Raw genomic sequence first — 13,798 nt, 5'->3', positions numbered from 1 at the left:
AGGTCTAGTGCAGGGTTCTTCAACCTTTCCAAGCAAAGGGCCAGGTTGCTGCCCTTCAGACTTTAGGTGGCCAGACTGTGGCCATTCTGAGTAGAAAATGCCCCAGCATTACCAATGTCTCATCATTTGGTATCAATGGAAGGAATAGTGCCACATTGTTGGTATCAGTGGGAGGAATAGTGCCACATTGTTCGTATCAGTGGAAGGAATAGTGCCACATTGTTGGTATCAGTGGGAGGAATAGTGCCCCATCATTGTTGTCAGTGGGCGGAATAGTGCCCCATCATTTGTGTAAGTGGGAGGAATAATGCCCTATTGTTGATGTCAGTGGGCGAATTAGTGCCTCATTGTAGGTATTAGTGGGAGGAATAGTGCCCCGATCTTGATGTCGGTGGGAGGAATAAAGCCCCATCATTGGTATCAGTGGGTGGAATAGTGCCCCATCATTAGTATCAGTGGGAGGAATAGTGCCCCATCATTGGTATCAGTTGAAGGAATAGTGCCCCATCATTTGTGTAAGTGGAAGGAAGAATGCCCCATTGTTGGTATCAGTGGGAGAAAAAGTGCCTCATTGTAGGTATTAGTAGGAGGAATAGTGCCCCATCCTTATGGTCAGTGTGAGGAATTGTGTCTTGTATCGGTGGGAAAAACTGTGCCTCAAAAGCCAGGTAAAGGCAATCAAAGAGTCACATCTGACCCATGGGCTGCAGTTTGGAGACCACTGGGAATAAAAGATTTTACTTACCCGATCCCCCATACTGCCAGACTGGTCCCCATCTCGTCTTCTCCCCCCGTGGCCCAGTGGTCTAAGGTCCTGATGTCATCAAGACCAAGACTGAAGAATCAGGTCCATAGCCCCACACTGGACTTGATGACATCAGGACCTTAGACCACTGAAGCATAGGGGAGACGACATGGTGGGGACAGGTCTAGCAGCATAGAAGATAGGGTAAGTGGATCCATTTTTCTATGTTCCCTAGATGTAAATGGGGAAATAACCCCAGACAGTGCCGGCATTGCAAGAGAAAATTCTCATGTTTCCCTTATTTGGGCTTTAAAGATTTTAGAAAGTATTTAAAGCTGAAGTTTACCTAAAAGAAAAAAAAAAATCCCTCCAGTTTTAGTCACAATACTTACCTGTCATTGAAGGATATTCCATGTTGTGCAGGCAGCTGGATCCTGGAGAAATGTTAAACTGCAGGGATGCCCGTCCTCTTCCTGTCTCTGCACTTCCTGCACCGCAGTAGTTAGAGCTTTGGGTCTTCAGGCAGAACAGCATCACAAATGGTCCAATGTGGACATTCCCCCAACTATTCAGCGTGGGTTCAATCAGATAATGCCACCACAGTGGTATTCTTCTAGGGATCACGTTCTGTTCATTATACTCTACTCATGAAAGTAATACTTTCAGTTCCCAGGTGTGCAAGTTAACAACTTGTCCATACATTTATCAAGCTTTATTGTACAACCTCAGCCAATGCTAGTTTCAGTTGTAAAGGCTTACCAATATCTGTCTGGAATTATTTTCATAGAAATACAGAAAGGAATGCCAGAGTCCAAGACACACTATATTACCAAAAGTATTGAGACGCCTGCCTTTACACGCACATCACTGGCGGCCCGTCCATTAGGGGCACAGGGGCACACCCCATCCATGCGTCTGGTCTTCTAATCTACATGGGGGGCGCCAAATGAATGGATTATAATGGGGTTTTTTTGGTTTTTTTTGAAGCACGTGATTAGAGGCAGAGGCTAAAATAGGCTTCAAAAAAGGGTGCACTGCACCCCCCAGCACACCCACTTGTGTGAAAATAGCAAATAATTATTCCTTATTGTCACACTGATTCTCCTCCCGGCCAATCAGGAAGCGGGTCTTGAGACCCGTCACCCTATTGGCGGAACGGAGAGGCGATCTGTTTGGCCGCCTAGGGGGAGGTGGGAGGAGACGCACAGAGAAGAGGAGAGAGGAGATGCACGGGGTGATGCAGGGGAGGAGGAGACGCAGGAGAACCTGCTGCCCGCCGCCAGGTGGAGCGCTGCCCGCGACCTAGGATGGGGTAAGTGCGGGGCCGACCGACCATCTGACCGGGGGGGTGGCATGAGGGTTTAATATTGAGTTGGCCCACACTTTGCAGCTATAACAAATTTAACTCTTCTGGGAAGGCCGTCCACAAGGTTTAGGAGTGTGTCTATGGGAATGTTTGGCCATTCTTCCAGAAGCGCATTTGTGAGATCAGGTACAGATATGGATGAGAGGGTCTTGCTCACAGTCTCCGCTCAAATTCATCCCAAGGTGATTATATTCTCTAATTGTGCCACATCCTGATAGTCTAGACCAAAATAAATACCCCTTGGGTGGACTTTTAAGGCACTAATTAAATAAACTGAGGAGACGCTGGATGATAGGACGTGTCTCCTCGCAATACCCAACATATTTAAGCTTATACTATTTTCATCTATAGAGGGTCGCCTTTCTTCTTCTCCCTCTACTGTAAAATACAGGTCCCTGTCCACCATGTGACCTCAGTGCTCTCTGCTGTCTATCATCCCCTGGGGAGGTGACCACTGGGAGATTTCTTCCTAAAAAATTGAATAACAATAAGTTGATCACATCAGACAGCCATAGGATTGGTACTATGATGAGCCTTTGCAGCAGGAATCTCTGAGACACAGCCTTTTTTATATATGTTCTTTTATTTTAATAATCGACATGGAATGTCTATCTATGACACCATTGAAATAAGAATATATGATCTAACCTCTGAAACACCCCTGAAGTAGGAGATGCTTTTGCTCTAAAACGCGTCAGATGAAGGAGAATCATATTAATTTGCTTCCATGTGGTGTCATTTTAGCACAGAGTTGTGGTTATTCCATGGTATGTTAATATGTTTTTTTATACATTTGCTTAATAAATTAATTTTTCCTGTAATCAGCAGTTTATGTAATTAGTGCCTTAAAAGTCCACCCAAGGTGTATTTTTTTTGGTCTAATTCATCCCAAAGGTGTTCTATCGGGTTGAGGTCAGGACTCTATACAGGCCAGTCAAGTTCCTCCACCCCCAAACTCGCTCATCCATTTCTCTATATGGACCTTACTTTGTGCACTGGTCCAAATCATTTGGTGGAGGGGGGAATTATGGCGTGAGGTTTTTTTTTCAGGGGTTGGGCTTGGCCCTTAGTTCCAGTGAAGGGAACTCTTAAAGGGTCAGCAGACCAAGACATTTTGGAAAATTTCAAGCTCACAACTTGGTGGGAACAGTTTCCTTTCCCGTTCCAACATGACTGCGCACCAGTGCACAAAGCAAGGTCCATAAAGACATGGATGAGCGAGTTTGGGGTGGAAGAACTGGACTGGCCTGCACAGAGTCCTGACCTCAACCCGATAGAATATCTTTATGATTAATTCAAGCGGAGACTGCGAGCCAGGGGTTCTCTCTAACATCAGTGTCTGACCTCACAAATGCTCTTCTGGAAGAATGGTCAAACATTCCCATAGACACACTCCAAAACCTTGTGGACAGCCTTCCCAGAAGAGTTGAAGCTGTTATAGCTGCAAAGGGTGGGCCAACTCAACATTGAACCCTACAAGACCCATGCCATTAAAGTTCATGTGCGTGTAAAGGCAGGTGTTCCAATACTTTTGGTAATATAGTGTAATTTTAATTGCTGGTAAAAAAAGTCATACAAAACCATCCAATGTGTTTTGGGGGCAACACCACAAAATGCAGTGGTGTTGCCCCCAAAATTTGTGGGCTATTATTTTTATATTACTTTTTTGCCAATAATTTTATCATTTATGTGGTTTTGGTCTGGCACTACTTTCTTTATTTCTATGGTTTGAGTTACTATTGGGTACCCATGGAGGGAACCTTGTTGTGTGAAAGCCACCCCGCTAGAGCTATTGCTCTTGTTTGATGTTTTCCTTCATCTGACTACACATGAAAGTTGTCAGTGCCTCTTTGAGTATATTGTTCTGGAATTATTTTCAGGCAGTTAGTATCCCAATTTTTTTTGTAGGACTATTAAACATTCCTAGAGACCTGCTGTATCCCCCAATGGACACTCTGCGAAAAGCTGATTTTTTTGTGTATTCACAGAAATCCTTTTCTCAAGAAGCACATGGGATGCACAAACCCATTCATTGATGCTATTTTTTTTCTCCATGTAGCCAGGTGCTTGGCTAAAAATGGAGAGTGAGAAAGACATTGACTGCAGCTGCTCTCTGTAGCTGTTGCCCTGCAGTGCTAAAACGGAAAATTGTATACTCACCTTTCCGTAATTTTCCTTTCCTGTCGCATCTTCATGGCAGCATACACGTTGGGTTGTGACTCCGCCTCCACAACCTGATAGGACCACATAGCTATAAATTAGAGAGTAGACACCTGCCCCAGTATTCTCTGTAAATATATACACATGTCACCTTAGAGGGTGGGTGATTGTATGCTGCCATGAAGATGCGACAGGAAAGGAAAATTACGGAAAGGTGAGTATACAATTTTCCGTTTTCCTGTCGCATCATGGCAGCATACACGTTGGGGAGTAACTCGCCAAACTGGGTGGGAATGCAAAATCAAAATTTATTGACAAGAAACAGAAGAATTGGCCTGTATAACGGCCCTCCCAAATTCAACTGCTGCTAAGCGTGCAGCGTCTATTCTATAATGAGAAATGAAGGTATTCCTCGAAGACCAAGTGGCCGCTCTACAAATGGTTTCCGCTGAAACTTTACAGTAAGCTGCCCATGAAGTAGCCATTGCCCTGGTGGAATGCGCTCTTAGATCTCCCGGAATCTGCAAGGTGCTTAAGGAGTAGGCCTTCTTGATAGCTTTCACGAGCCATGAGGCGATGGTACGGGCAGAAGCTGCCTGGCCCTTCCTGAACCCATGTGGGATGACTAAAAGGTTCTCGCATTTCCTGAATGGCTTGGTTACCGAAAGGTAATGGAGAATGTTGCCCTTGACATCCAGGGGATGAGGGAAGCCCTGATCCGTGATCAAAGCCGGGAGGTCAATCTCCTGGTTAAAGTGGAACGCAGAGGAGACCTTTGGGATAAACCTGTCTGAAGGCTTCAGGGTTAGTCTGTCTGGGTAAACCATCAGATACGGTTCTTTGATCAGCAAGGCTTGCATTTCTGAGACCCTCTTCGCTGATGTGATGGCAATTAGGAATGATACCTTTAGAGTCAGGTCCCAGAGGGAGGTATCCTCAAGTGGGAAGAATGGTTCTCCGGATAAAACCTCTAGGACAGTTGATAGGTCCCATGTTGGAAATGAAGGTTTCCTGGGCGGTCTTAGCTTCAGGCAGGCTTTTTGAAATTGCACCACCAGAGGGTTAAGTGCCCATCTGACCCCTGTCAAGGCAGAGATGGCAGAGACTTGGACTTTCAGGGTGTTAGACCTAAGGCCTTTGTCTAGACCTGACTGAAGGAACTCAAGCACTTGTACTGCTGATGGGGAAGACGGGTCCCAACCTTGTTCCTGAGCAAAGGAAGAGAATCTTTCCCAGATTCTCTCATAGGTGCTATTCGTGGAGGATTTCCTGGCTTGAAGCAGGGTATCGACTACCTTCTGAGAACATCCTTGCTCTAGGAACCTAGACCTTTCAGTCTCCAGGCCGCTAGGTGCAATCTCTCTGGATTTGGATGTAGTAGCTGGCCCTGGGTTAGTAGATCCGTTGTTACCGGGAGTGGAAGTGGATCCGCTGTGCTCAGTTGCAGGAGGGTGGTGAACCAAGGCCTCCGTGGCCAAAAGGGAATCACGGCCAGTACTAGAGCTATTGAGTGTTTGAGCCTCAGAAGGAACTTGGCTATCAGTGGGGTTGGTGGAAAAATGTAGCCTAGGCGAAAGTTCCAGGCGTGCTGGAGACAATCTGTACCCTCCGCTGTGGGGAAGGGATTCCTCGACAGAAACCTCTGACACTTCTTGTTCTCTGGTGTTGCTGCAAGGTCTATGTCTGGATGACCCCATGTCCGACATATGAGGGCAAAGGCCTGTGGGCTTAGACACCACTCGTTTTTGGAAACGAATGTCCTGCTGAGAGAGTCCGCCAGTAAGTTCTGAACCCCCGGAATATAGGTCGCCTTCAGGTCCCACAGGTTCAGTTGACCCCATTGCATCACCGGACCGACTTCCCGCATCATGGAGATGCTCTTGGTACCCCCCTGCCTGTTGATGTAGGCTACCGCCACTCGGTTGTCCATTTGAATGAGGACTTGCTTCCCTCTCAGGAGTGAGCTGAATACCAAGAGGGCTTGGAAGGCTGCCTTCATCTCTAGGACGTTTGATACTACATCCTTGGTCTTGAAGGGCCAGCGGCCCTGAGCTGCATAGTGTAGGTAGTGTGCCCCCCATCCTTCCAGACTGGCGTCTGAAGTTACTACCTCCTGGTGGAGGATGACTATCTGCTTGCTCCTGCTGAGGTTGTCGGGGTGGGTCCACCACCGTAAAGATAGCCTGGCTTCCTCTGGGATGCGAATCAATTGGGACATGGACCATCCGTCCCACTGGCGCAGGAAGGAGGCTTGTAGGGGTCTGGTATTCCATTGCGCCCATCTGACCATTGGAATGGTTGCTGATAGGGAACCTAGGAGGCTGAGGTATGCTCTGGCCGGTAGACATGACGCTGGGATAGCCTCTTTCACTTTCTGAATGAGTAGGGACAATTTCTCCCTTGGCAATTCCACTGTGTTTGCTCGGGTGTCCAGTTCGGCTCCCAGGAAGACCATCCTTTGGGTAGGTTGGGTGTTGCTTTTCTGCCAATTGATTATCCATCCTAAACTCATTAGGGTGGAAACCAGGATCTCGCGATGTTGGACGAGTGATTCCTGACTGCTTGAGAGGAGGAGGATGTCGTCCAGGTAATGGTGGACCCTTAGACCTTTCTCCCTCAAAAAGGCTATTGCTGGTAGTAGCACCTTCGTAAATGTTCTGGGGGCTGTTGAGATGCCAAAGGGAAGGCTTCGAAACTGGAAGTGCCCTTGACCCACCGAGAATCGCAGGAATTTCTGGAATGCCCCGTGGATCGGAATATGCAGGTAGGCATCCTGGAGATCTATGGAGAGCATCCAGTCCCCCAGATTTATGGCCTGCAGGATAGACTGCAAGCTCTCCATCCTGAATGACTCCACTCTGATGGACCTGTTGAGGTTCTTTAGGTCTAGAACCGGACGAAAGTCTCCTGACTTTTTCTTGACGAGAAATAATGGAGAGTAGAATCCTCTGCCTCGTTGTGCCAGTGGAACCTCTACTATTGCTCGTTTTTGGAGAAGATCTTGGATGTAGTTCAGTAACGACAACCTTTTTTCTCGAGATGGGGGAATACGAGTTGGGTAGAACTGATCCCCTGGGGGCCGGTTTTTGAAGGACCACCTGTGGCCGAAGGTGACAGTGGCCAGGGTCCAGGTATCCCTTATGGTTTCCGCCCAGACCAGCTTGAAACTGGAGAGTCTTGCTCCCACTACCGCTGGTCGGACGGGCGCACCTTCAAAAGGGCTTCTGGTCACTGGAAGCAGGCGCCTTAGGCTTCTGAAACTTCATGAAGGAGGTTTGAGGATTCTTCCAGCTCCTTCTATACTCCTTGCCTGGTCTGTATGCTCTCGCGTCCCTATACCTCTCTGGGAGGTTCCGCTTAAAGGGAGGAGGTCTCTGTTGCTTGGGCCTCCTGTCTGAGGGGATGAGCCCGGACTTTCCGCCGTTTACTTTGGAGATGGCTGTGTCTAGTTTTGTTCCGAAGAGGTGCTCACCATCAAACGGAATACGACACCAGTTGGATTTGGAAGCTGGATCCGCCGTCCAGGGCTTCAGCCATAATGCTCTTCTGGCTGTTACTGAAGCCAGCATAGATTTAGATGCAGACCTGATGGTGTCGACTGAAGCTTCAGCCACAAAGTCGCCCGCCAGGCTTAACTCTTGCAACGCCTTTACTATTGTTTCTTGGTCTGCCCCCTCTGATACAAGCTTTTCCGTGCTTGTGGACCAGCTCGAGATGGCTCTTCCTACTGCAGCAAGTGCTATTGCAGGCCTGCAGGCGCCTCCAGCCGACAGGTAAGCCCGCTTGAGATCCGTGTCGATCTTTCTGTCGAGGACATCTCTAAACGTTACCGCGTCTTCTAACGGGAGGGTAACATGCCTGGCTAGGCGCATCAGGGATGCATCCACTACCGGAGGGGACACCAGAGGGTTCACCTTAGGCTCCTTGAGTGGGTATAGCTTCAGTAGTCTGTTATTCAGACTAGACTTCTTTTCTGGCCTCTGCCATTCTTCTTTGATCAGGTCCTCAAGTTCTTCAATGAACGGGAAGGATTCCGGATCTTTCCTGAGCTGAGGAAAATACTTCCTCTGTTTCGGTTGGGCTTGCTGGGGTTCCTCCCAACCTATCGCCTCCTTATCCGATTTTATAAACGGCTCTACCAGACTGAAGTCGAATCCGGCCGATACCTCCAGACCCTCATTATCAGACAGGGAGTCTTGCTCCTTTGATGTGCTAGCCCGGGCTGGAGAGGTAGTAGTAGAGAAATCCACCTCTGATACCGAGGCCTGGGGGGCTACGGCCCCAGCTGAATCTCCAACCTCCGAGATTCTCTCTCTTGTGGCCTCTTCCCGGCATGTCTGACAGACCAGTTTTCCCGGAAGAGCCGCTGCGCCGCAAACCCAGCATGCGTTCCCGGCAGGACGGGAGTGGCGTGCGGGGGAACGATGCCTGCGTGAGGGCGATCTTCTGTGGCGGGATCGGCCGTGTCTAGAGCGCGACCGGGAGCGGCTTCTTCTGCGGCTTCCTCTCGAGCGGCTTCTTCTGTGATAGGAACGGCTCCTTCTATGTCTGGAGCGACTTCTCCTGCGTGAGGACTCTCTTTGTCTTGAGGCAGATGTTCTTGAAGACCTGGTAGGGCTGACCAATTTAGGCAGCGTTAGTAGTGCTCTCTTTTTCGATCTTCAATACTTACATTTGTCTTCCCCCCCTTACCTAATAGGCTGACGGTGATCTGCTGGGGCAGCGGTCTCCATGGAGAGAAAGCGGACTGGAAACCTGCAGGGAGAAACAATAAACAGCGCTATGCAGAGGAGGCTTCAGAGGGAGCAGGAATCCTGACTTAAAGGCAGTATAAAGGAAGGCCACTTACCTTTGTAGAGCGCTTTGGAGTCCAAACAGACAATCAGTCATGCATAGACAATCAGCAGCAGCAAATACAGCTACTGCTGGGCTTTTAAATCCGCCGCCATCAGCGTCGGACGCTCGCGCATGCGCAGTAGCGCCGCGAGCCACCCGGCGCCATCTTGGAAGCTGGAAAGCAGCTCAGCGGTGCCCAAACGACGCACCGCGCATGCGCGAGGACGCCGAGAACGCTCGGCGCTCCGGACAGCAGATCTGGAGAACCACAGAGCCCAGCAGACGGGCAGAGGCACTGGTAGGAGAGGGGGAAAGAGGGGGGGAGACCGCTGCACACAACTAAGCCTGTTTAAGGCTTAATTCATGAGGCCACAATGAAGTTTTCCTGGCCATTCCTCCAGCAAGCCTGTTTAAGGCTTTTGTGGGCTGCTGCACTTGAAGCCTGTTTAAGGCTTATATCTGTGGTCAGACAGCTGAATGAGATGAGAGTATGCCCCTGAGATCACCAGAGTGGGGCTCCTTCCATTTAGCTCGTTTAGAGGCTGTACAAGAAGGACTTCCATCCAGGAGAGGCTAGAACCTGGCTGGGGCGAAGCGGTAAGGGGGTGCTGATCCGTGCGTCCTGACAGGTGAGGAAAAATAAGAGAATACTGGGGCAGGTGTCTACTCTCTAATTTATAGCTATGTGGTCCTATCAGGTTGTGGAGCCGGAGTCACAACCCAACGTGTATGCTGCCATGATGCGACAGGAAATTGGTTTTACAGCTTTATTAGCCAGAGGAGGGAGCTGCTGAGCAGAAAGAGTTCAACAGAATGACGAGCCAGGCAGCACTGCAGTGTGGAAACTGTAATGCAGAGGAGAGAGGCTCTATTGAATTCAAGAGCTTTTGAGCTGCATTTCTCAGAGGGTGATTGCCAGAAGGAGGGGAAAGAGCCGCATTTTCTCAGGCTGTACAGGACACAGCTTCCTCTTGTTGTGAGGGAGACCGGAGAGTGCACATCACTGACCAGTGTGCACCATCACTGCTGCATATCATCGGTCTGAGCGGGATTCAGAATTCAGGGGTTCCAACAGAGCTACCTGGGTGCAGAGAGGAGAATGGACTAATCATGGAGGTGTGCTACTATCTGCTGCTGGAGAGTCTGTGCCCTTTAGGAATAGGTCATACAGCCATTAAGTGGCCTTATTGCTGCATGCAGGCTCAACTGGAACTATTCTCATGTGCACCAACGGCAGAAGTGGGTCCCAACGCTGAAGAGTTACGATTAAAGACTGTCCCTTTACAGCTGCTTTACAGAGACCTTCACCTTTTGCTAATGCTAAGAAGTACCTTTCAGGGGACATTACACTATATCCTAGCCATTCTCGTAGAGTGCAAACTAGGCTAGTTATAGTATTAATCACATTGCAGTTATTGCTTATATGCACTATTTATTGCTGACTTTGATGCTTCATGAGTTAATCCCAGTCTAGTGGTGTACAGAACTCTATTCTAAGTTACCTTGGCATAGTGATTATAGAAGACTGTGTTTGAACCTACCTTCTGTATGTTCATTTATGCTCAAACTACCATTTATTCTACCAATACATTGAGTTCATTTACCACTAAACGGTCTTATTTCAATTTCCTAGTGCAAATTAACAGTTGATTTATTTGTATCCATATATAGCACTGCTCCCATAGGGGTTGCCAAGTATAGTCTTCCCTGGGCCTCCCTATAATTTTCCTGCAGCCAGACACTTGGGCATTTTCACACTACACCCGCACACTCTTCTGCTCGTTATCCAATAATCAGTCTAGGGTAGTTGTGTTTTTTTTTATTTGTTGGTAGAACTTGGATCGGAGAAGGGATTAGTGGGATACTCCAACTTGAACTATGTACAGGTGAGGACAACTCTCACTTGACCCCAATTAATTGATCTGGATAGCAGATTCGCTGCTAGAAAACACTATGGCCGTGTGGGAAGATAAGTCCTTTGCTTGCTCTGGCAGCAGACTCATTGTACCACTTTTCTACAGGACACTCACTGGTATCCCCTTTAGCTGACACCCGTCCCCTGACTTCTCTAGCCTGAAGGGATGGTCCTCACAGAACAGGCCCTTAGACGCAGGTCTGTACTCACTGTAGCCAGAAACAGATCATTCTAGATGCGTCTCCCTCCTAGTCAGCTCCACAAGACATCTGGGTTGCAGCTTCCTCAATTCTGGCCCATAGGTCAACCACCTGAAGCAGAGCGGCAGCCTGTACAGAGGAGGGGCAGCAGCCCCCTCCCTCCGGGACCCCACTCTCAAGCCGAGGGCCCCAAGCACATGTGCCCTTGGCATACATATAGTCACCCGTAAGAATGAGCTCCGGCGTGTTCGCACAGCCCACGTGCAGAGCCCGCCAGGAAGTCGGCACTGGGCTGTGCAAACACACCGGAACTCATCCTTAGTCACCCGGCATGCCCTGAGGCACCGGCTTCTTCAAATGGCTAGGGCAGTACCTATGCCTATGCCCCCATTTGTCAGGTTTCCTCCCAGTGTCCAATATGCCTCATAAATTTTATTCAACCAGGTGTGTCAGAGGGGCTGAGGTTGTTCTTGGAGTTAAGGCGCAGAACAGAGAACCCGAATGACCAAGTGGCTCCTGCATGGGTAGAGCTACACCTATATTTGGGATTTTTTTAATCTTTTCTTTGTACTGCTAGCTGCTTCTGCATTTTCACATCCTGTACAAAGGGGTATAGCCCTCAAGGGAAAAGCACCTTGGTGTTTGTGTTCATCTTCTTTGGCAGGACCTAAACTCCAGATGAGTCCCATGGTGAACCACTTGAAAAAATTATTTTACGGTGCATACAAAAAAAAAAAGTCCCCCATATGGCAGACCCCTTATATCTCTCATTAAAAAAGTATTTTTCACCAAACTACATTTAGGGCAGAAGTATTTAAAAAACTGCACAGTCAGTGGAGCAGAAAGCAGCAGTAATGCACATTTTTCTAATCATCTACTTCCTACTGTGGGCATGTAAAAAGCATTACTGTTGCCAACATATTACTACAATTGTAGGGATTTGGGCACTAAGCCAATGTATTTAAGCTTGTTACATGATAATGTGTCAGATATCCTAAGTCATTATTCAAGAAATGTTTCCTAACCCAATGACCTATGCCCCAAATGATGGCTATTTAATAAAATGGATTACAGCAGATTTTTGTTTCCCTAAAGCTTTTTATTTAAATGCATACGAAAATCCAGGAACTTTTTTTTTTTGAAGCGGTGGATTTTATTTAGCAGAAAAATTAATAAAATATAGGGAGTATTAACATCCCATAATTGAAATTGTAATATAGAAATTAGTATATTTGGACTCCTTGTAATATAGACATCAGTGGCGGCTGGTGCTCAAAATTTTTGGGGGGGCGCAAACAAACCGAAAAATTCTGAAAAAAAAACATCAATTGCAGCCTCACTGTGCCCATCAAACGCAGCACTGTGCCCATCAAACGCAGTCACTGTGCCCATCAAAGGCAGCACTGTGCTCATCAAATGCAGCCACTGTGCCCATCAAACGCAGCCACTGTGCCATCAATTGCAGCCACTGTGCCCATCAATTGCAGCCACTGTGCCATCAAATGCAGCCACTGTGCCCATCAAACGCAGCCACTGTGCCCATCAAACGCAGCCACTGTGCCCATCAAACGCAGCCACTGTGCCCATCAAACGCAGCCACTGTGCCCATCAAATGCAGCCACTGTGCCATCAAACGATGCCACTGTGCCTTCGAACCCTGCCCCTGTGCCCCATCAAACGCTGCCACTTTACCCATCAAATGCTGCCACTTTGCCCATAAAGTGCTGCCACTGTTCCCATCAAATAGTGCCACTGTGCCCCATCAAATGCTGCCAGTGTGCCCATCAAATGCTGCAACTGTGCCCATCAAATAGTGCCACTGTGCCCCATCAAATGCTGCCAGTGTGCCCATCAAATGCTGCCACTGCGCCCCATCAAATGCTGCCACTGTGACTTCCCCCGCCGCTTGCTCTCTGACAGGCACTTACCCTGTCTTGGTGCTGGGTCAGGCATGCGGGTGACGGCGGCAAGCGGTGGGACCTTGCAGCGGGTCAGACAGCGGTTCCTGTGTCCTCCATGCGCTTCCACTTTCGCTCTTGGTGATAATGGTGAATAGGACAAATAGAGAGGCTGATTCCCCCTAACTGGGGCCCTCTATCCAAAACTAAATAAAAACATGTTTTGCCTTTAGTTATACTTTAATCGTTCGGTTGCGTTTGATCCCCTGCTATTCAGCTCTTTTCACAGCAGAGGTTATTTACAAAATCTGAGTATTTCATCTGCTGAAAAGTTGTAGCCTTGAACCCACCACTTGCTGGTTTCAAGTGTTTAAAAAAAAAATATTTATATGCAGTATTTCATATTTAGCTATCCAAAATAGAAGAAAAAAGTAAAACAAATTTAGTAATATAATAATAATATATTCAGCACTCGGACCTTTACAGTCTGCAGAGATCCTGTAAATAGGCATAGGGGGCGGACAGTAATTATTAAGGTTCGGTCATGAACATCCACTGGTGTGTCCCGTAGATTTTGGCCCCGGTCTGACCACAAAGTATGTTTCCTTTTAAGTTGATTACTTCTGCCAACCGGCGTTCTAGCAGCCTGGCTTCCAGCGGAGTATTTGGCAGTCGATG

At 48.1% G+C, this 13,798-nt stretch overlaps 1 protein-coding gene across 4 annotated transcripts in view; it reads left to right on the top strand.

Moving 5' to 3' along the window:
* Positions 1–13,798, top strand: part of CRTAC1 (cartilage acidic protein 1) — a 951,030-nt gene that overhangs the window by 363,947 nt on the left and 573,285 nt on the right. The gene's annotated exons all lie outside the window — the stretch shown is intronic.

Source organism: Aquarana catesbeiana, linkage group LG08 (assembly GCF_042186555.1).
Source record: "Aquarana catesbeiana isolate 2022-GZ linkage group LG08, ASM4218655v1, whole genome shotgun sequence".
NCBI classification, from domain to species: Eukaryota; Metazoa; Chordata; class Amphibia; order Anura; family Ranidae; genus Aquarana; species Aquarana catesbeiana.
This window is presented reverse-complemented; position numbering and strand designations above follow the sequence as displayed.